This window comes from Ursus arctos, unplaced genomic scaffold, assembly GCF_023065955.2.
Source record: "Ursus arctos isolate Adak ecotype North America unplaced genomic scaffold, UrsArc2.0 scaffold_32, whole genome shotgun sequence".
Taxonomy (NCBI): Eukaryota; Metazoa; Chordata; class Mammalia; order Carnivora; family Ursidae; genus Ursus; species Ursus arctos.
The window spans coordinates 14,964,899-14,989,580 of NW_026623008.1; the positions used below are offsets into that span (position 1 = coordinate 14,964,899).

Sequence of the window (24,682 nt, forward strand, 5' to 3'; positions counted from 1 at the left end):
CTGAACTAGTTAATTTTTAAAATTAAATTCTCTACCTCACAATTTATTTATACTAAAGTAAGTGCCAGATGGACTAAAGACTTAAAATTTCAAAATGCAGCAATAGAATGATGAGAAAAAAAAAAAAAAACAAATGTAACTATTATCATCAGTTTGATAAAAGATTCTTGAAGCATAATCTAAAACCAAAAACATTAGGGGTGCCTGGGTGACTCAGTCAGTTAAGCATCTGACTTCGGCTCAGGTCATGATCTCAGGGTCCTGGGCTTAAGCTGTGCATCAGACTCCACGCTCAGCTTGGAGTCTGCTTGTCCCTCTACCTCTCCCCCTGTTCATACTCTTACTCTCTCTCAAATACATAAATAAAATCTTCACACAAAAATAAAATAAAACCAAAAATCTTAAAGGAAAATTATGCTAAATGCATGAAGGTAAACATAAAACTACATGTTGTACAATGCCACTTATGTGACATTTTGTAAAAGAAACAAAAAAGAAATAAATGATTGCAAGGGAAAGAAGATGACTACAGAAGGGGCACGAGGTTGTTTTCAGAGTGAAGTAACTGTTCTGTACCTTGACTGTAGTGGGGACTACATGTCTCTAGGTGTCAAAGAACTCACACTAAAAAGGTGAATTTTACATTATGCAAAATTATACCTCAATAAACCTGAAGAAAATGGGGCAACTTATGGAGTATAATCTCATTTTTTAAAGCAGTACACCTAAATATACATGTACAGTCACATGTGTGTATTTTTCTATACATATATCTTTGCCTCCATTCTATGTCTACATATATGTGTATATATAAAATGCACACACATATACACATACTCACAGGTGTATGTGTCATTAAAAAGATTGTAAGGAGATACAAAAAGATCTTAACAGAAAGCATTACATGTATTTTTTTCCTCATTTTTATTTTCTAATATAGTTCAATAGTCATGAACTTGTATAGAAAAATAATTAGCATGTGTTTTTAAGTAAACAAAAATTACATTTCCCCACTTATCGTTGGCAATAAACTGCCCATCAGCCTATGATGGAAATGAAAACAATTTACCCAAGCCCCTTCCTAAAGCCTAGCAATCAATCCTAGCCAGCTCATCTCTACCACAATCTAACCCAGACTAGCATGACAGTTTGGCAAACGCCCATGAATGGGGGGCAATTCTGTAGTCATTAAATGTGAAAGAATCTATTCTCCTTAAGGTGAGGTTCTCAGATTTTGGGGGCAGGGGTCATGAAACCTTTTACAGTCTAGTAGAAGAAACTATAGACCTCTCCTAGGATATTTTTAAATGTATAAAATACATAGGACAATGACAAAACTAATTATATTGAAATACAGATATTAAAATACTAAGATAAATTTGTGATACAGTAACATATGTTCTTTACTAATGTATTAAAAAAATAAGCACTAGTGACAGTTGTTGCCCACATTCATAATTCAAAGAAATGATAACATTCAATTAGATATTTTCTCTATCTAAGTTCTCAGATCCCCTGATTTCTCTCACAGTTGAAAACTCTCCCCGGGTAGAAAGGAAAGTGGTTTCCAAATGATATTAGCTTTTCCTGGAATTCACTCAGTCAGAAGCTCTAAAGAAAGTCTACTCCCCATTAACCTAACTTTAGAATCCCTTATGTCTACCTAAAACAGTTTAAATACCTACAGGCTCAGCTACCTGAACCCACTGCCGAATTAAATGGATTCACAGAGAACTAACTAGAGGCAAAAAGCTTACAGGCTAGAAGAGATATGAATGATGCTAACAAAAGTTTAAGACTTAAAGTAATTGTATTTAATTTTTCTTGTTTTTTAAATAGTTCTATGATTTTCTTGAAAAACTTTTCTTCTAATTTTGAGTGAAAATTGTATTTATATGGACACAAGGTTTACTGTGAAGTGCTATAGCATTTATAAATCTCAGGAAAATTTTTCAAAGGATAAAAATTGAATTACCAATTAAACAATTACTCTAGAAAACCAATAACTAGAAATGCGTTCTTGTAAGCCAATTTCTCCTTGATGAGGTTTTATAAATGTATCTTATTTCACGTTTTAGAATAAACTATTTTAATATATGGCTAAAGTAAAACATCAAAATGGATGTATATTTTAACATTAAAAAAAAGAAATTCACATAATGAAATAAAGTGAGAGCAAAGAAGTTAGCTATATAAAATCCATGTTAGATCAAATCTCCAATTCATCCTGATAAAACAAACAAAGATTAAGTTTACTGAGGATAATAAATCATTAATAATATGGGAAAACATAAAAAATAAACTGCTACTAAGAATAAATATTGGGACGCCTGGGTGGCTCAGTTGGCTGAACATCGGCCTTCAGCTTGGGTCATGGTCCCAGGGTCCTGGGATCGAGTCCCACATCGGGCTCCTTGTGAGTCCCGCTTCGGGCTCCTTGCTCAGCAGGGAGCCTGCTTCTCCCTCTGCCTTTGCCCTTCCCTCTGCTTGTGCTCTAACAAATAAATAAATAATATCCTTAAAAAAAAGAATATTAAAACATATTACTTCATGCATGTCATTAATAACAAAAGTAAAATTTACAAAAACAAACAAAAACACAAAAAACAAAAAAACTTGACCCTACTGGCAGGTATCTAAGGAAACAGGATATAGGTAGGTACTGTGAATGAGTTTGCCTTGTCTCCAAAACTATAAAGCAGTGTGTCACAACTGCATTAAAATAATACCCAAAAAATGATTCCAGTTTGGGGTACATATCCTAATGAAATAATCTCACTTAAAAAATTAGGAACTTCAAAGATCTATCCAGCAGCACTATACATGATAGTAAAAAGGTAGGAATAGCAAATAATGGGAAAATAAAGTAACAAGTGGACTAAAGACATAAAATATACATAGATGTGGACTGTTACCAATAGAAATGAATACGTAAAATAATCAGAATAAAAAAAATACACTCTTTAGAACTATAAAGAGATTCTTCTATATACTGACAAAGATGGAAAAAACCCCACATGAATGATTTCAGACAAAGGTTAGTGTTCATCTGGTTCATTTTTCCCTGAAAACTGCTTGAGTGTACTTTTTAAGAGTATTGCATCAGCCAATAAAATACAAATGTTTGAGAGAAAGGATATGGTATTTTGCCAAAGCCAAAAGTGTTGTGCTATTACTACATTAAAAGTGTCCTTAAAGCAAGCACTAATGAAAAACAACCTGCACAGGCAAATATCCCTGAGGTGTGCAACCTCTGCCATTCCCAAATGGCTATGCCAAACTGCAGAAATCCTTCGGTACTGTATATGCTAGTAGGGCACTCTCTCCCCAAATTGGGGGTTTCTACTAATAAAAACAAGCCAAAGAAAATAAATCTGTATCAAACAATAGGAGAGGGGTAGCAGCTGGCATGGAGGGCTAGCATCTCTCTGCCAGGGATGGGAGCTGAGGTCCCTGCGGAGGAGGACGGAAAGAGCAGGGCCAGGTGACCAGGGAGCCCATGTGGCCAGAGAACACAGGAACTACCTCAGGCCACAGCCTGAAACCCTCCAGGGCCCATGGCCTGCCAAAGGGCCCCTTCTGAGGATCATCTGAAGGAAATAAAAATGTTCACATAGGCAGGCATTATCTACAAACAAGGAAGTAAAAAGGACATGTGACTGAATTTTGGAAGATGACAAATCACACCCACTCCCCACCAGAAAAAAAAAATGAAACCAATGCTGTTTCCTTCAATGATTTGCTTCTGCGAGAAACCTTCAAAAAAAAAAAAAAAAAGTAATAGAAGAACCACAAAAATCATATCATTCTAAATTTTTCCTAGGGGCACCTGGGTGGCTCAGTCAGTTAAGCATCTGCCTTCAGCTCAGGTCATGATCCCAGGGTCCTGGGATCGAGCCCTGCATCAGGCTCCCTGCTCCTGCTTCTCCCTGCCGCTCCCTGTTTGTGTACGCTCTCTCTCACACTGTCAAATAAATAAAAATCTTTAATAGAAATTTTTTCCCCTAGAAACAAACTGCTTACATGCAACAAATCTCTAAGCTACAATTGTGCTCTATTTAATGCAAAAAGACCCCCATTACAGATGTCACAGTGCATAACACCCTACATGTTTGCTGTTAGTGTATTATAGAGCTTAATATCGTCACTAGCTTCAATTAGAAATTATACAAAATGTAAGTTGTTAACACAAGCCTAACCCAAGGAAATGGCAAAGGACTAATGAAGTTGTTGGGGACAAAAATCAAAGTTACACAAAACCTGGAATACTTCTTTCAAAATATTCCTAAATAAATGATTACTGAAACTTTAAATCTCTGACTAGAGTTTCTTCTCTCTGGCTAAATTATTTCATTTCAGATCATAACTGTTAAAATCCATATACTTCGAAGGTAGAGGCAAGAAGTTTTCATATAAAGCAAAAAACATGTTTCCCCATTATTTCAAACATATTACTACCATCTCAATTACAGAGGCAGGGAAGAGAGGTATAAAATAGCTGATTATGACAACTACTTAACCAATTCCAAAGCTAAAAAGATTATTGTCTTTTTTTTTTTTCAGATTTTATTTATTTATTTGACAGAGAGAGAGAGACAGCCAGTGAGAGAAGAAACACAAGCAGGGGGAGTGGGAAAGGAAGAAGCAGGCTCCCAGCGGAGGAGCTTAATGTGGGGCTCGATCCCAGGACTCTGGGATCACGCCCTGAGCCCAAGGCAGACGCTTAACGACTGAGCCACCAGGCGCCCCTATTGTCTTTCACATAATATTAATCCAAAGCAAAATTAACAATTTCTTGAAGTACACTGGTGTACTGTATTTAAGCTTAGAAGATAATATGCCCAATAAACTTTTTTTTTTTTTAAGATTTTATTTATTTATTTGACAGAGATAGAGACAGCCAGCGAGAGAGGGAACACAAGCAGGGGGAGTGGGAGAGGAAGAAGCAGGCTCATAGCGGAGGAGCCTGATGTGGGGCTCGATCCCATAACGCCGGGATCACGCCCTGAGCCAAAGGCAGACGCTTAACCGCTGTGCCACCCAGGTACCCCCCCAATAAACTTTTTTATTTTTTAAAGATAGTATATTTTTGCCTTGGCAATAATGCGCAGCTTCTAGAATTCTTACTCATTTGCTGATGGGAGTGTAAATTTGTACAACCACTTTGGGAAAGAATGTGGTATTAACTACTAACCATGAAAATAGGCATACCCTATGACCCAGCTCCTCCATTCCTAGCTATACATCTGTAAGAAACAGGAAAATGTGCACCAAGATACATGTACAAAAATGTTCATAGTTGTATTGGTCTTACTAAGCAAAACTAGAAATAATACACCTATTATGTAACAGGAGGATGGACCAATAATGCACTATTTTCCTATGCAGAAATTCAACGAAAAATTAGAGCAACACACAACCTGAAGGACTCTCATAAACCATAAAGAATATATACAGTATGATTCCCAAAGAGTTCCAAAGAAGAAAATTAGTTTAGAAATACATACATGGATGGCAAAACTGTCCATAAAAGCAGGGGATTTTTTTTTTTTTTAAGGCAGATACATTACTTTGAGAAGAGAGGGAGTTGTGCACAGGCAAGACCACACACTATTTTATTTTTTCTACCTGGGAGGTGATACACGATTTCTGCCTTAAAATGACTTGTTAAAGTCTTTTAGTTTCCTGCACTTTTACGCATGTACATTTTAATCCCTTCTACTCCCTAAAAAAGATTAAAGACAAAAACAAGCAAACTACCCAATAGCTGGAGTAAAATATTAGTCACATTAGCATAAGTTATAATGTCATTACAGAGTAGAAAGTATATGAAAAAAATAAATATTGGCACAAGAGAGGGAACCTCTAAAACTGTGACTTAGTGAAAACTTCAGCTCACTAGTGAATTTTCATTCAAGATTTCTACCTTAAAACAATTTCCTATAGGGGCGCCTGGGTGGCCCCGTCGTTAAGCGTCTGCCTTCGGCTCAGGGCATGATCCCAGGATCCTGGGATTGAGCCCCACATCAGGCTCCCTGCTCCACTGGGAAGCCTGCTTCTTCCTTTCCCACTCCCCCTTGCTTGTGCTCCCTCTCTCGCTGGCTGTCTCTCTCTCTGTCAAATAAATAAATAAAATCTTTAAAAAAAAATTTCCTATAAAAAATCGGTATTTGGTGATTGCTGAGCAATATAAATTAAAGGATCTTTTGAAAATATAAAGGTAAACCATAAAGATAATGCAAACGAACATTAGTCAAGTTTATAAACTTTATTTAGCACTAAATCACCTGATTTGATAAAATATTCTGGCCAATTAAGAGTTATCAAACATATGGGGTGCCTGAGTGGCACAGCGGTTGGGCGTCTGCCTTCGGCTCAGGGCGTGATCCTGGTGTTACGGGATCGAGCCCCACATCAGGCTCCTCCGCTAGGAGCCTGCTTCTTCCTTTCCCACTCCCCCTGCTTGTGTTCCCTCTCTCGCTGGCTGTCTCTCTCTCTGTCAAATAAATAAATACAATCTTTAAAAAAAAAAAAAAGTTATCAAACATAAACTACAATTTTCAAAGAATAATTAAAATATAGAAAACATTAATATTTCCTGAACGTGATCATTCTTTCATAAACTCCAGATCCATGAAATACCATGAAGGAAACATATGGGGAGGAAAAACGGCCAGGTATAAGCAACAGGGAGCGGAGACTATGGAGAACTGGGGAGAAAGGCCAACACTTCAAAGGACAATAAATACTCAGACACTCAGCTGTAGCCAAAGTGCTGCCATTCAGAAATTCCAGATAAGTAATGTTATATCTTCCAAGTTTTCAAGAGAAACCCAAAATAAGGATTTTTACATGAAATTTCCCTAACTTCCAAAACACTATACAAGCCAAATAGAGATTAAGTACCCAGGCTGCCAGTGTATGAATCTGGCTCTAGGGGTACCCTCATGATTATCATGAAATATAAACCTTCTATTTTAAAGAAGCATTCCCATACAGACTTGTGACTGGATTCTAGATAGGCACTGACTGAATACAGATATATTCTTAAATGTTCTACACCCATATATAAAGCATTATGCTTTTACTTACTGCACATATATGCCTAATATATAATATATGCAATAAAACACAGTGCTTAAAAATACATAGTAATTAAATCTTTACTAAAAGGATTACAAAAGAAAACTCCAGAATTCCTATCAAGTAATATTAATGTTTTCAACAACAAACGATACATATAAAGGTAAAAAGAGCATATGCTTTATATCTGAGAAGCCATCATTGATTTTTTTTAAATACTCTGATAAAGTTTATTTAGTGAGGTAATCTAAAACATTCCAAGAGCTTCAGCTCCCACATGGAAATGACCAGGTTCAATTTGGGGTAGACCGGAAAGATTCCAAAGCTTTCCTTACTTGGTTATTTTCAATACTATGATCCTCTAGCATCTGGATGGGTAAGTAGTTTTCCCTATTAGTTTTTCATATCATACTAGTGTTTCCTTCAGACCATTTGTTTCCCACTCTTTACAGTTATTTATTTATTACAGATATTGGGAAATACATAAAAGCTGGCCTACTCAACTAAAAAGGAGCACCATACTAGATACCAGAAAACTTTCCTTAATATCATGACATTTTTCACATTCTCTCTGACATTACCACTACCAATGCCCACCTACCAACAAGAAAGAAGAGAGGGGAGCCTGGGTGGCTCAGTCAGTAAAGCACCCAACTCTTGATCTCAGCTCAGGTCATGATCTCAGGGTGGTGAGATTGAGCCCCCTGTCGGGCTCTGTGCTGGGCATGGAGCTTGCGTAAGATTCTCTCTCTCCCTCCCCCGTCTGCCCCTCCCCACATCTCTCTCTCCCTCTCTAGAAAAAAAAAAAAAAAGAAAGAGAGTAAATGACTTTCCTCTTTGCTCTATTCTTAGCTACACTTAATCAGGTTGAACCATACAAGATTCCAGGAATTCAAGTGTTTCTGATATTTTAAAAGAAGGCAATTTTATATAATTCAAGTAATATTTAAACACTCAAGCCAACAGATCCTATCACCAGCAGTTCTACCACAGACTTAAAACAGTAGGTGGTAGGAGGTATTACTGTGGAATAGAAAGGATTAGAGGGAGAACAGTAAAGAAAAAAAAAAGGTTCAGATGCCTATTAGATATGCCATTGTAAGTGATACGTAGTCAGTGGAATATACGACTCTAATCTCTAGAGAAGAGTCAGGGTGAAGGAGGATAAATATAGGGGTAGGTTCATTATCAAAGTTCCAGATAGTCTCTAAGCTAAGTATGAAAACTGGCAAATGAAAAGATGAAAAGTTTTGAAATTTATAAACCAGGAAGGCAAAAACCAAAGCAAAAAGTTATTTTTGGACCAGTTTGGTCAGTATTAATCAGTACATACTCAAGAAGCAGTCACTCTCTCTATGGAATCAATATGGTTTCTTTTTTCTGTTTACAATTTTAAAAGGAAAAAAAAAACCCCAAGATTATCATTGAGTAAATCGGTAATGCCCTAAACTAAAATTTTTTAAAAATTCAGTCTTGGTGTGCCTGAGTGGCTCAGTTGGTTAAGCATCTGCCTTCGGCTCAGGTCATGATCAGGGGGTCCTGGGATCAAGCCCTGAGTCCGGCTCCCGACTCAGCAGGGAGTCTGCTTCTTCCTCTCCCGCTGCCCCTTCCTCTGCTCATATTCTTTCTCACTCTCTTCCTCTCAAAATAAATAAATAAAATCTTAAAAAAAAAAAGTTTAGAATCTCAGAATTTCAAAGGTGATTAAGCCAATTTCAGCAGTCCTAGGATCAATAAGGACAAGGACTTAGGACCACAGGGAAAGAGAAGACACAACAATAGATTTTTTTTTAGGTTGGTTCAGTATTGTTTGTAATTGAGGTATAATAGACAGAAAACAATTTTTTAAAAAATATTGGGTCTGCTGATATTAAGACAGATTATAAAGGACAGAAGACATACCATGCAGAAATCATAATACAAACCAATTCGATATGATCCCTTCTTTTACCTCCTCTGTCTTACAGTCAACTGTAAGCTTCAATGCTCTGTCAGGCACTGTAGTAAGCTAGACAGAGAAAACAGTCTTTGAAAGGAGCTCCAATAGAAAGGAAGTCACAGGTAAATAAAGAAACAAATCATGTGATAATTACTATTTGATGTACATTTAAAGTATTGCTGAAAACCAGAAGTAACCAGGTCTGAAACTTTGGAAAGGTTTGGTGACATCTGACTTGCAACTTGAGAAGTGAAAAGCTTCAGTTCAGAACAAGATTTAGAGACAGGATATCAAAAAGAAAGTTAATGGGTACAGGGGTAAGAAGGCAAAACATGTTCTGCAAACAGAAAAAGGGTTCTCTTTGGAAAGGGTCTGCAGAGGAAGAGAGAATGAATTAAATAGAGAGAAATGGGACTGGTACAACTGCAGCCTGATTTTATAGCCAAGTTGTGAAAAATTACATAATCCTCACTAAGATATTTTAATTTCTTGCTTTCTGCAAAGAGGAGTCACTGAAATGTTAAAATCTCACCTCTTTTCTATTTTATGTTGAGAAGAGAGAAGCTAAAATGTTGACACAAAAAGTGTACTAAATGTTCATAGCAGCATTATCCATAGTATCTGAAAAGTGGAAATAACTCAAATATCAACCATCTGGAGTTACCTACCAACAGACTAAATAAATATGGTATATCCATACAACAGATACTATTCAGCGATAAAAGCATTATGCTAAGAGACGTAAGTCATTACAAAGGACCAGATACTATATGATTCCACTTATATGAAATGTCCAGAAGAGGCAAATCTGTAAGAGACAGAAAGTAGATTAGGGGCTGCCTAGGGCTGGGGGTGATGGGCTAATAAGGACACAGGATTTCTTTTTGGGGTAATGAAAATGTCCCAATACTGACTGTGTTTATGGCTGTAAAACCCTCAACATGATAAAATCCAATGAATTGCAGATTTTGAATGGGTGAATTATATGGTATTTGAATTTTATCTCAATAAAGTTGAGAGAAAGAGACAGAAGCTAGAGCTGAGGAAATAAGCTAGGTAGTGGGAAAGGAGATGATTTTCACATGGGATTCAATTAAAAAAAAGACTTTGAGAAATAACAATAACTTTAATCAAGAGCTTCAGAGATGACTTACAGTTTCTACCTGCAATACATCACAGGAACTGAAGGCATCAACAAGAAAACTATGAAGAAACATGTCTGGCTGCAGGAAAAGACATGGCCAAATCTGAAGTACTTTCTCCTACTCACCTAATCTGAACTTCAGATCATGGGTTTCACTGACACAAAACAAACTTAGCAATGTCTCTTAGCTACTACTATTATGTTGTTTTTTCTATTCTTCTTTCATATGTTAAAAGCTAAGGTACCAAAAATACCAGTGGAGAAAATATAACCATACCTAATTTCAGCTCTATCATTTAGCAGGTATATTACTATGGGCAAATAACTTGAAGTTTCACTTTCCCACCATATAAAATGAGGAAATCTTAGAGGGATGTACTGAAAATAAGAGATAAATTTTGAAGAGTATCTAATATAATGCCTAATACAGAAAAATTGGAACCTACTAATATTTCTGCCCACAAATTAAACATTAGGTTCATAAAAATCTTTATAAGAAGATACAAATTATTTATTTGTTTGTTTATTTTTGAGAGAGAGAGAGAGAGAGAGAGAGAGAGAGAGAGAGAGAGAAAGCGAGCCCCTGCACATAGGGAAGACAGAATCCTTATTTATTTATTTATTTATTTATTTATTTATTTATTTATTTATTTTTGAGAGAGAGAGAGAGAGAGAGAGAGAGAGTGTGTGTGTGTGTGTGTGTGTGTGTGTGTGTGTGTGAAAGCGAGCCCCTGCACATAGGGAAGACAGAATCCTCAAGCAGACTCCACACTGAACGCAGAGCCAGATCGATGCAAGGCTCAATCCCAGGACCCTGAGATCATGACTTGAACTGAAACCAAGAGTCAGAGCCACCCAGGCACCCACAAGTTATTTTTTAAATACACAATTTAACCTGGTATATAGTGCATCTGTAAGCATGAAGTACATGAATTTGTATTACATATGTGCACAATGACTATTTTTAGAACATAAAAATATTCAATTAAGAAGAAATAAATGAGTTTTAGATCAGTTTCTCTTAGCTATGTTAGCATACGAAGGAATTGTAAAAGTTAGAGGGATAGCATGAGGTAACAAAGCTCTTTAACTCACTATATCTTCTTCATTGATATGGTCACAGAAACAAATCAGCAAAAAGTGCAGCAGAACTAAGAGCAAATCATGAAATCCTTGTCAAAAACAAATAAAATGGAAATTAACACTGAATCACTGGTTAGTGGAAAATGGAGTAATTCACTGATTGTATAATGAAATAAATTCCTATATCCTCTGATGAAGATTCTCTAAGGAAATGATCTTCGGTTCCGAAAGGAGCACCCACATACATTTTAGAACCAGATTTTCAGTACTCTTAACATAATTCAGGTTCAAACAGTACAAAGGAGAAAATCCCAAGGGAACAGACTGACACCATACCTAAAACTACATTTGGATTAGAAACAGAGATGGTTTCCCTACAGTTTAGTCTACTTTATTCAGAGGCCATATGAGAGCTCCTGCAAATCTCACAGGAAAGATACCATGGAGATTATCATTCTACCTCAATACAGGAGTTAACGACAGAAATTCTACTAAACGTGAAACCAGAAAAAAAATCAGACAAAAAGAGTAAGAGTTCAAAAAGCAACAGATAAGAAGGAAATAGGAGTTAGAAACAAAATAACACTGTTCTGTTTCATTTTAGGGCGCCTGGGTGGCTTAGTCAGTGAAGTATTTGACTTTGGCTCAGGTCATGATCTCAGGGTCATGAGGTTGGGCTCCACGCTCTCCTTCTCCCTCTACCCCTTCTTGCCCCTCCTCCCCCTACTCTCACTTTCTCTCCAAATAAATAGAATAGACTAGAATATGATTTCTATCAAGAGTCCAAACTGTATGTTCTAAAAGTCTGCTTAGTTGTTAGGGGACCAAAACAGTGACCTAACTATATTGAGAGTAAACAGAGGAAAGAGGGGAGGAGTGTAAAATAACTGAAACACCAGTCATCAAAGCAAAGAGTTAATGGGTAATGACAAACACTAGTAGAAAACTGTTTTATTTAGAGATACAGAGGTAATGCCAGAGAAACTAAAAGCAAAACTAGCTAAAAGCAGGACTGCCACTGTAGGGCACGGCTGGAGAGTGAAGAGTAAGTAGGGGAATGTTTCTTTGCATTATAAACCCTTCTATATTATTTGCATTTTTTATTTTTTTAAAAGATTTTCTTTTTAAGTAATCTCTGCACTCGATGTGGGGCTTGAACTCACAACCCCAAGATTAAGAGTTGCATGCTCTGCCAGCCATGTACCCCTATTATTTGCTTTTTAAAAACCACATGCATTCTCTGTTTTCATTAAATAGATGGATAAGTGTTAAGCAGCTGTTAAGAATTATCATAAAGGGGTGCCTAGGTGGCTCAGTCGGTTAAGCATTTGCCTTCACCATCAAGCTCCCTGCTGCAGGGAGTCTGCTTTTCCCTCTCCCTCTGCCACTCCCCCTGCATGTGCTCTCATGCTCTGTCAAATAAATAAAATCTTTAAAAAAAAAAAAGGAATTATCATAAAGAAATCACCAAGGTAATAAAGATCAATAGGCAAGGATAAGGATGTTCATCACAGTATTATTTATAAAAAAAAACATAAAAATCACCAAAGTGCCCATCAACAGATTAGTTGTATAAATGAAAGTATAAAAGGAACACTGTTATTTATTTATAAACATCTTCACCCCTAAAACTGCTTTCTTCTCAATACAACCAAAATTCTCATGATATAGTTTTTTATTTAATGATGCAAGCCATTAAGAAGCTAAGGTACTAAAAATATCATAGGAGTTAAGACGTATAATTCTATGATGTCATGATAAGATAAGCACGATATACTAAGATAAAAAATGTAATTTACAAGCAATACATATTAAGTACAAACAAAAGGTTTTTAAAGTTATATCTGTATTTTAAATTTTTCTGTGTCTATTTTATATATGTGTATAAAAATACAAAACATCTAGAAAAATCTCACTCTATATAGGTATTTCTCTGGGAAATAAGATAATGGTGGACTTCCATTGTCTTCACACTTTCATCTTCTGTTTTTTTCTAAATTGGCATTATTTGGTCAGAAGAAAATTAAAGCTAGGAGTCAGCTGTTTAAATATTATTTAAACACGATATTTATAACAGTAAAAAATATATTATCCCTTGGGGAATGGGTAATTACATCCTTAAAATATATATTTGGAAAGACTTTTTTTTTTTTTTAACAAGAAGTTGCTTATAATTTTAGGGCAAGAAAGAGGAATATGAAATCATGGTACACTAATTTCAAAAGTATTTTTTTTTAAGTGTACCACAAAACAACTACAAAAAACATGTGAAAATGAGTGGCATGACCCTTTTTGTGGGTCTTTTTCTTTTCCCCTCTTATACTTTTCTGAGTTTCACTTTTTTCAAGCAGGAACACATCAATTTTATAGTGAACAAAATCTGGTATTCGGAACTTGGTTGGTTGATAAGGTTTCCAGATTGAACTATGAAATCCTACTTAAGCCAATGATGTATGTACCCGAGGAAAACAAGGTTCAGTTATCCTCTGCCCATGTCACCACTCAGCAATCAATCATCACTGTGATTCTCATTATCTGTTTGCCTCCTTGTAGTACTTATGGAAAGGGACTGGATGTAACAAGCACTTATGACAGTGCCTGAAGACAAGTGGCCACTCAGATGATTAAGTATAAATAATGTATTATTAATTCCACCAAATCTCATTATTTATACTTTGGCTCTTTTGACAGTAAAACTGATTTAGAATATCAACTCATAAATACCAGGAACAACTCATGTGGCCAGAGCTGCCTTAAAATACATAAAGGGAGTAAGCTAAGATAGCAAATGGACTTTTTATTTCTTTCATTGCTAACAGTAGCCTGGAGGACTGTTTTAAGATTCCAAGGTCCTGCTTTTGGGAGGGAAGATGGAGGCAGAGTAGGGAATTGCAACGTTGAGTCACTATACTGTACAACTGAAGCTAATATACAACACTGTATCTTAACTATACTGGAATTAAAAGGAAAAAAAATTCCAAGGTCTTTTCCTAAGTCAATAGTAAAACCTTAATCAAATTTAGGGATTGCTGTCTTAGGAAAAAATTACAGAGAATGGTAAGGAGTATCTATTCTACAAATAGATAATCCAACCATTTAGTAAAACTACCTTCACACATAAAAACTAGTAACTCTTAGCTTTCCACTCTGGACAAGGTTGTATATCAGTTGGGAGGTTACTGTATGGATTTAACAACTGCAATAGTACTAGTCATTTTTCATTTTACAACTTAACTTCTTTTAAATTCTGGTTTGCTTTCTTTTTGCTGACCTTTCTGTGGCTAATGAACCATTTATATAACTAATCAAGGTAAGTAAATTTGTTTTTAATTCCAAGGTATTAGAACTTAAAACTTGGTATTCAACTATATACAAGCATAAATTCAATTACATTATCAAAATCAATTTAAGTTGCTCTGGAACAGGCCTAAGGCATGTGAGACATTTGATACATGACCCCATAGAGAAGAGGAGTCAAAGATCATCACAGTACACAAAATAAGTGAACCTTCTCTCTTATTACTTGTTCTCCCCCCGAACCTAACATAAAACATAAGCATGAAGAAAATCAGCTGCCCCCCAAACTCTTTTTCTGTGATGTAATTTATTATCTTCTTCTGGAGAATACTTAGCATTTGTGATAAAATGTTTGGCCAATATTCAGAAAGACTTGGCATCAAGACCTCTTCCGGAAAGCTTCCTAGCCAACCCAGTTGACTATCAATCAGTCTAATAATCTTTTAGTCATACATTTCACTGTTATACCTCTTTTCTTTTCTTTTCTTTTCCTTTCTTTTCTTTTCGATAAATGTCTTCATCAAGAGAAAACTCTGAATTGGCCTTTAAAAGTTTGAAATAAAGGGGTGCCTGGGTGGCTCAGCTGATTGAGCATCCCACTCTTGGTTTCAGCTCAGGTCACGATCTCATGGGTTTTGGGATCCAGCCCCACGTCAGGCTCTGCCCTTGGTGGGAAGTCTGCTTGAGATGCTCTCCCTCTGCCCTTCCCCCAACACATGCGCACATGCCCACGTGCACTCTCTCACTCTCAAGTAAATAAATCTTTAAAAAGATCTGAGGGGCGCCTGGGTGGCTCAGTCGTTAGGCGTCTGCCTTCGGCTCAAGTCATAATCCCAGGGTCCTGGGATGGAGCCCTGTGTGGGGCTCCCTGCTCTGCAAAGAGCCTGCTTCTCCCTCTCCCACTCCTCCTGCTTGTGTTCCCTCTCTCACTGTCTCTCTCTGTCAAATAAATAAATGGATTCCTAAAAAAAAAAAAAAAAGATCTGAAATATTTCACACATGCTAATTTTTCTGAATTTTCTGAAAAGTTACTAAACAAATGCTTATTGAACAAATAAAGACTCAAAATATATTGCTGATTTTACAAATCTTAAAATTCCCAACAGTCAAAGGTTCTTTGGGATGTATAACAGTTAAAGAAATTAAACACGCATCTGTTGAATACTCTGCATGCTATATGGCAATTAAACAAACACAGAACGACACAATGGACAAAGATGCTAATCCTTCACAACCTCTTGCCTACAGGATTCCTGATAGCCAGAATGTGCTTTTAAAAGATAAAAAGGGAACTGTATGAGGTTGTAGTTAAACATTTCATGTCTATCAAAGCTTGCAGTAAAAAATGACCTCGCTATTCATGCCACCAACTTCACAGCAATAATAAATACATGGTTTTTTTTTTTTCGTTTTCTTTTTCCTTGAAATAATTACAACTCCATTTACCACACAATTACTTATGACAGTCCAAATCCCTAGGACTCATTTTATTTTAAATTGGTCTCTATCAGTTGTTTTGTTTTTAACAATGGTACATATAACACTTTATAAATGGACCTGAAGGGAATATCCGAGAGTTTAATGAAACATTTTCAAAGTTCTTTGACCTTAAAGGTCTTGGGTATTGTTCCTATGATTTTTTTATCTGAGAAATTCAAAAGCAATTTATAACTGACATTTAACAACAGAACAACTTTTAGATCTTTAAGGTTAATCCTTCTTTTGAAGGAGAAAAATAAGGTAAACACATATTAAATAATATTTTAATTAGGCATGTGATTTAACATTTAATGAGCAAATCCACATTAAATATTAAAAAGAAATCCTAATTTTCATAAATGTCATTACTCAGCAGATACCAAGACAGGCAGAAAAGCAGAGCCAGAATTTTAAAAAACCAGGATATAAATAAGCTCCACATAAATAAAAGCTAAAAAAGGTACTTCAAGATGGAGGAGGGTAGGTAAATCTTAATAAAGCAGGTCCATTTAACATACAACGTACAAAGTAACAACAGGGCTACTTCCCTATGCTGAGAATCAGGACCACAGTGCAACAGAGCACCCTTGCAAAGGAAACGTAATCTAGACTAGAGCAAGGAATCTTGTGAGGGTTCTTTCACTATATTCAAAGGATCCTTGGACTCTCTTAAAACTGCAATAAAAATATGTATGTTTATACGTTCACTGTTCTGCAAAGTAGATCCATAGCTTTCATCAAATGATCGAGAGTCCTGATCCTAAAAATGTTGAGTTTTGTAGTGTTTTTTATCTTACCTGTGAGAGCTGAACAAAGAGAAGGCAGTTTCCCACACAGTAAAATGTAGTACGTCACATGAGCTGTGAAGATAGACAGACCTGTACTCAAATTATCCAACTTCTTCGAGCCCATTTCCTTAATTGTAAACGAAGGCTATCCTAAGGATTAAACAGTGCAATGCACGTACAGCACCTAGGACGGTGCCTAGGACACAAGTATCACTCAATAAATGTTAAACATCCCCCTGAGTTCAAACCCAGCCCTTACACTTACTGGCTAGATGAAGCTGGGCAAGATTTTTCATCTCTGCATCTGTTTCCCCAACTAATACAGGGGGTATAATTATACTTACCTCATACCTTTGCTATAAGGATTAAATAAGTTAATGCAAGTGCTTAGAATAATGTCTGGTGCATAGTAAGTGCTCATTAAGTGTTACATCATCAGTAACTGATAATGATAAAGAAAATGTTCTATAAACTATTCCACCAGTTTCCCCATAGTCCACTCCTCTGATCACGTGTGGTCAATCTTATATACATTTCATGCCTTACTACACTGTGGAGCAGTACTCTCATCATCCAGTTTAAAGGACTTAACTAGAATATGTTCTCCTTACCCTACTTCCACTAAGATAAAGTCCAAACCTTCTGCCCAACTGCATTTGATGGCTGAAAATTCATCTAGTCCTCTTCTTTCTCTGATGAACAGCTATATGCTCCACTACTCCAAGTACTTCTGCCTAATGAGAACCCATGATAACTCTTACCAATAAATATTACTTATTATTTAATTACATACACTTGTCTAATTTATATAGTCATTAATGTGTCCTCCTCATTTTCCAATATGTACTTAAAACAATGTTTACCATCTGGCCTGGTAAAGTAAGAACTCTTTACGATAAGAATCACAGTATTCACCATCATTTTCCCATATTATCTGACACAAAACCTTGAACACAGTTATCACTCAATAAACATTTACTAAGTTTATCTCAATTATTCTTTATCACTGCCACATTTTCAATATTTAAGCTATGATAGCAAGCTCCAAGAGGCCAGTTTTTCAGTTGTATTTATAATGCCACAGAAAAGTAAACTTCAAACACATTTTAAATTTTACAAGAGATATGGGGCGCCTGGGTGGCACAGCAGTTAAGTGTCTGCCTTCAGCTCAGGGCGTGATCCCGGCGTTATGGGGTCGAGCCCCACATCGGGCTCCTCCGCTATGAGCCTGCTTCTTCCTCTCCCACTCCCCCTGCTTGTGTTCCCTCTCTCACTGGCTGTCTCTATCTCTGTCGAATAAATAAAATCTTTAAAAAATAAAAATAAATAATAAATTTTACAAGAGATAAATAAACTTATTCCATGTTTAGAAAGAAAGTCAAATATAGAAAAAAGACTGGACCTAATTAGCTGGCATATTTTTAACAACAAAATACAGCAGCAGCAGCAGCAGCAGCATTTCATAAGTATTTGATGAAACTGACTGTGAGATCTGTCTAAAGGAGACTGATGTTATTAGTGACTGTTAAGAATGAGCTTTTTGGGGGGCGCCTGGGTGGCTCAGTCGTTAAGCGTCTGCCTTCGGCTCAGGTCATGATCCTAGGGACCTGGGATCAAGCCCCACATTGGACTCCCTGCTCAGCGGGAAGCCTGCTTCTCCCTCTCCCACTCCCGCTGCTTGTGTTCCCTCTCTTGCTGTGTCTCTCTGTCAAATTTAAAAATAAATAAATAAATTTTTAAAAATGAGCTTTTTTATTATTTGAGAAAAAGAGAAAAGCGAGCACGAGTATGAGAGGAGCAGAGGAAGAGGGACAAACTCCCTGCTGAGCACAGAGCTCAAAGAAAGCCTGGATCCCAGGACCCCAAGATCATGACCTGAGCTGAAGTTAGACCAACTGAGGCCCCCAGGGGCCCCCAGAATGAGCTTTCTTATAAAACATTCTGAAGATGTTAGTAAAAGGGGAGCCCAGGAAGAACTAAGGAAATGATGAAATATACTCAATCCCAGGTATCTTACAAATTTTTGTAAAATTAAATCCAAGGTGATCTCTCAAAATAATACAAAGCTTGGACTGCCTAGCTGGCTCAGTCAGTGGAACATTTGATTCCTGATTGTGAGTTTGAGCCCCATGTTGCATGGAAACATTATTTTTTAAAAAATAATACAAGGCTTATAATCAGCTGGACTCTATGACTCAGCTATCCCACATATGGGTATGTATCCAAAGGAAATGAAAACAAGATATCAAAAAGATAAGTGTACTCTGGGGCGCCTGGTGGCTCAGTCAAACATCCAACTCTGGATTACAGCTCAGGTCATGATCCTGGGTTGGTGAGATCAGCCCCTAATGAGCTCTGCTCTGGGTGTGGAACCTGCTTAAGCCTCTCCTCTTTCCTGTGCCCCTTCCCCTCCCTCCCTCTCTTAAAATAAATAAATAAATAAATAAATGCACTCCATGTTTATTCCAACACTATTCACAACAGGCAAGATATGGAAACAACTTCAACATCAGATGAATGGATAAAGATGTGGTGTATGTACACACTCACTTATTATTCAGCCATAAAAAAAGAAGGAAATCCGCCACTTGAAACAACGTGGATAGATCTTGAGGGCATTATACTAAGCGAGATAAGTCAGACAGACAAAGACCAATACTTTATGATAGTACTTCTATGTGGAATATAAAACAAACTCATAGACACAAAGAGTAAAATGGTGATTATCAGGGGCTGAAAGATGAGGAATTGGGGAAATGCCAAACAAAGATTCCAGGATCTAATGCACAGCATGGTGATTATAGTAAAAAATACTGTATTACATACTTGAAAGTTGTAAAAGACTAGACCTTAAATGTTCTCACCATAAAAAAGAATAATTATGTGACATGATGGAGGTGTTAGCTAAGGTAATGGTGATAATCATATTGCAATATACAATATATCAAATCAACAGGTTGTACGCCTTAAATTTACAATGTTATATGTCAATTACATTTCAATAAAAAAATAAACTACATGGAAATAAAAGAAATACACGCCTTAGCTCAACTGACTACCTTTCTATAGTACTAATTTTTGTTAGCTTTTTTACAACTAATTTATAAAAATAAGGTGACAATAACCTAGAATTACAATAATTCCTGGCAACATTGTTAAAATTAGATTAGTTTAGCCCAAAAAAATTTGTATGAAATTATTAAAAATAAAGCAATGTATCTAACAGTATAGCAGTTACTGAAAAAAAGGAGGAAATATAAAAAGAGTGAACAGTATTTAACACATGGGTAATAACATTACAAGATTTTTATCTCCTAATTTTTTTAGTTTTCTAAAATGTACATTAGTTTATTAAAGGAAAGAGCTTACTTTCCTATTTTAATAAATTTAGACATTCCAAAGATTATCTTGTGTGATACTAAAGCGTTAAAAGCCACATTAAAATGGAACACATAAGCATTTTATCTAACACTACATTAAGCTTGTTCAGATGTCATTTCAAAGGGATGATAAGAGCAGTGAGTAGTTCCCTGGTTCTTGTTGTAATAGTGGTAAAACTAGAGTGGTGACAGTGGCAGCAGTTGCTGAATACCTGAATGATGTTTACGTATCAGGCTTTATCAGTTTTAAATGGATTTGTCTCATTTGACTTTCATAATGACCTTCTGAGATGAAAATAATAACTATCTCCATTTCATTAATGAGGAAGGAAAGTGAGGTACAAACGAGTTAAGAAACTTGCTCAATGACACACACAACAGCTATGTGAAAGCACCAGGATCTGAATATAACTGGTAGGATTCTGGAGCCAGTTAGCCTCGTTTCACCACTATCCATTCTGCTCCCCATGTAAACTGTAAATTCCAATTCATCCACTAATACCATAAATATCAAAGTATTTTTATAATTTAAATCTTAATCACATTATATCCATACCTGAAATCCTTCAATGGCTCCTACATGCCGAATAAAATCCAAATCTTTCAGGAACCTTTCAAAATTAGCATGATCTAGACTTTGTCACTCTCTAGAGCTGCAGTTTCCAATATGATTACCACGACCAGCTATTTAAATTTCAGTGAACGAAAATTAAATTGAAAATTCAGTTCCTCGGTCACATTAGCCACATTTCAAGTTCTAAGCAGGCATGCTTTTAATGGACAGCACCAGTTCCCAGCATCCCATCTTGTGCTATCTCCAGAGCACTGAGCTTCCCACAAACAGCAGAGCTCTACTCATCTGAATGCCTTAGAGCATCTGAAAATCTATCTGGAAGGTTCACACATTTCCTCCCTATCCATGAAGAGCTGAATTCTCCTCATGATTCAGATATCCTAAAATGCCACCTTCTCAAGCTTCCCACTCATACCTAATTAAGAATTACTCTGTTATTGGGGCATCTAGATAGCTCAGTCGGTTAAATGTCTGCCTTCAGCTCAGGTCATGATCCCAGGGTCCTGGGATTGAGCCCCATGTCAGGCTCCCTGCTCCCTCTGGAGTCTGCTTGTCCCTCTCCCTCCGCCCTGCTCGTGCTTTCTCTCTCTCTCTCTCAAATAAATAAAATCTTTTAAAAAAAATTACTCTTATCAATTTTATACCCTGCGTATCTCCTTCAAAGCACTTACTACAATTCTCATTAGTTTTCACTTTCATATCAATGTTTTTCTCCCAGTAGTTATATAGTACATAGTGGCTATTCAACAAATACTAGCTGGATTGAGCATTAACAATTTTAAGTAATCTTGATAATGTTACTAACATTTACGTAAAATAGAAATCAGGGTTACTCAGCCATGGCATTACTGACATTTTGGGTTGGATAATTTTTGTTGTGAGGCTATCCTGTGCACTTTGGGATGTTTAACTGCATCCTTGGTCTCCAGCCTTCAAGTGCCACAAGCATTCCTTCCCCACTCCCGCACCAAACTGTGACAATGAAAAATGTCTCCAAACATTGCCAAATGTCCCCTGGAGGGCAAAAGCATCTCTAGCTGAGAACCACTGACCTAGATTTTTTCAAGTGATTAGAGAATTCTGAATTGAACATTAAATCAACAGCCAATATTAAGAATATAATAAACACCAACAAATTGGTTAACCTAGGTGAAATAGACAAATTCCTAGAAACACAAAATCTATGAAGACTAAATCACAAAGAAACAGAAAATCTGAATTGACAGGTAACTAGTAAGGAAAATGAATCAGTACTCAAAAAACTTCCAAAAAATTAGAAAAGCCCTTGACCTGATGGCTTCATGAAATCCTACCAAACATGTAAAGAAGAAGTAATACCAATTCTTCTCAAATTTTTCCAGAAAACTGAAGAGAAGGAAATACTTCCTAACTCATTCTATGAAGCCAGCATGATCCTGATATCAAAGCCAGATGAAGACACTACAAGAAAACAACAGACCAATAACAATGCAAAAATCCTCAAAAAAAAAACAACAAAAGACACACAACACTAGCAAACAGAATCCAATAGCATATTAGAAGGATTATATATCATGACCAAGTTTTATTCCTTATATGCAAGGGCAGTTCAATATATAAAAATCAATCCGTATAATACACCACAACACCAACAACATGAAGGAGAAAACCCACCTGATCAGAAAAAACTTCACCACCTTTTCATGATAAAAAAGACTGAACAAACTAAAAATAGAAGGAAACTACCTCAACATAATAAAAGCTATATATGAAAAACCCACAGCAAACTTTGTACTCAGTGGCAAAAGACTAAGGCTTCTCCTCTAAAACCAAGAACAAAGCAAAGATGCCTGCTTTCACCACTTCTTTTCAACATAGTATTGGAAACCCTAGCCAGAGCAATTAGGCAAGAATAAGAAACAAAAGACATCTGAACTGAAAAAGAAGTAAAATTATTTGTTTGAGATGATATGATCATCTACGTAGAAAACCCTAGAGATTCCCCAAGAAAACGGTCAGAATAACAAATGAATCAGGAAAGCAGAAAGATACTATGCCAACATACAAAAATCAGTTGAATTTCTATACATGAGCAATGAACAATCTGAAAAGAAAATGAGGAAAACAATTCCATTTACAACAGCCTTAGAAAGAATAAAATACTTAGAAATTAACAAAAAAGGTGAAAGAATTCTACAATGAAAAATATAAAATGCCACTGAAAGAAATTAAAGACATAAATGAATGAAAACACATCTCATGTTCACAGATTGAAAGAGTTAATATTGTTAAGATGTCAATACTGCTGAAAGTGATCTATAGACCTAATGCAACCCCTACCAAAATCCCAATGATGGTTTTCACGGAAATAAAAAAATCCATCCAAAAATTTACATGGAATTTCAAGAAAGCTCAAATAAACAAAACAATCTTGAAAAGAATAAGACTGAAGGACTCACACTTCCTGATTTCAAAACTTACTACAAAGCTATAGTAATAAAAGCAGGGTGGTTTTGGCATAAACACAGACATATAGACCAACAGAAGACAATACAGGCACCAAAAATAAATACTCGCATGGATGCTCACATGATGTTCAACAAGGATGCCAGGACCATTCAATGGGAAAGAGTCTTGTCAACAAAGGGTACTGGGAAAATTGGATAACCACACGACTCAAAAAGGAAGGACATTCTGACATGTGCTACAACATGGATGAACACTGAGGACATTATGCTAAGTGAAATAAAGAAGTCACAAAAAGACAAATACTATATAATTCCACTTACACAAGGTACTTATACTAGTCAAAATCATAGACAAAAGAAAGTAGAATGGTGGCTTCCAGAGACTCGGGGGAGGGGAAATGAGTTGTTATAGAGTAGTTGTTGTTGTTGTAATAGGCAGAGTTTCAGTTTTTAAAATGAAGACTTTTAGGGATGGATGGTGATGGGGCTCCACAAAAATGTGAATGTATTAGTACAACTTTAAAATGATTAAGATGGGGGATGCCTAGCTGGCTCAGTCAGAAGAGCATGTGGCTCTTGATCTTGGGATTGCGAGTTCGCGCCCCACGGTGGGTGTACAGATTAAACAAATAAACAAACTTAAAAAAAAATAATTTTAAAACAAAATGATTAAGATGGTAAATTTTATATTAAGCATATTTTACCACAATTGTATTAAAAAAAGGAACTATCGGAATGTGATTTTCATCTTTTATTTAAATTTCAAACACAAAAATCTGGATTTCTAGCTATGGTCACATATCAGCCATGCTACTGGACAACAACAATAACTGTAAAACTACAATCTTCTTAGAACAAAATCCTTTTGTCACAACAGGAAAATTTCATTCCTTTTCTATACTCCATAATGTAAAAATATTGTACAGGAAAAAAACATTAAAAGGCTTTTAAAAAGTCCCAAAACATTCCTAATTATTACATTTCTACAACTGAGAAATGGGTAATAATTAAACCTTTGGTAATTTTATAGACAAAATATGACATCGTTTTACCAATGTTAAACATTCTTCCACAGCCACTTAAAACCTGCTAGTTTTCTCCTTTGTGAACTGTGAAATAGCACTTTTGACCAATTAAGTTAGCAAACACATTTGAAAATGGGAACACCTGGGGACACCTGGGTGGCTCAGTAGGTTAGGCAACAGACTTGATTTCGGCTCAGGTCAGGACCTCAGTGTTGTGAGATCGAGCCCCACAATGGGTCCATGCTCAGCACAGAATCTGCTTGAGATTCTTTCTCCCTCTTCCTCTCCCCCTACTCATGAAAGAAAGAAAAGAGAAAAGAAAAGAGAAAAGAAAAGAAAATATGTTTTTAATGGGAACACCTGAAACTCAAGATAAAATGAAATGGATACACTCCCATACTGTTTGCAGCAACATAACCTGCCATAACTGGGTAATACATCAA

The 24,682-nt window shown here is 36.2% G+C and overlaps 1 protein-coding gene across 23 annotated transcripts in view; it reads right to left on the minus strand.

Annotated features, from left to right (window-relative positions):
* The window catches only part of EIF4G3 (eukaryotic translation initiation factor 4 gamma 3), a 333,841-nt gene that overhangs the window by 214,332 nt on the left and 94,827 nt on the right, over positions 1–24,682 (minus strand). The gene's annotated exons all lie outside the window — the stretch shown is intronic.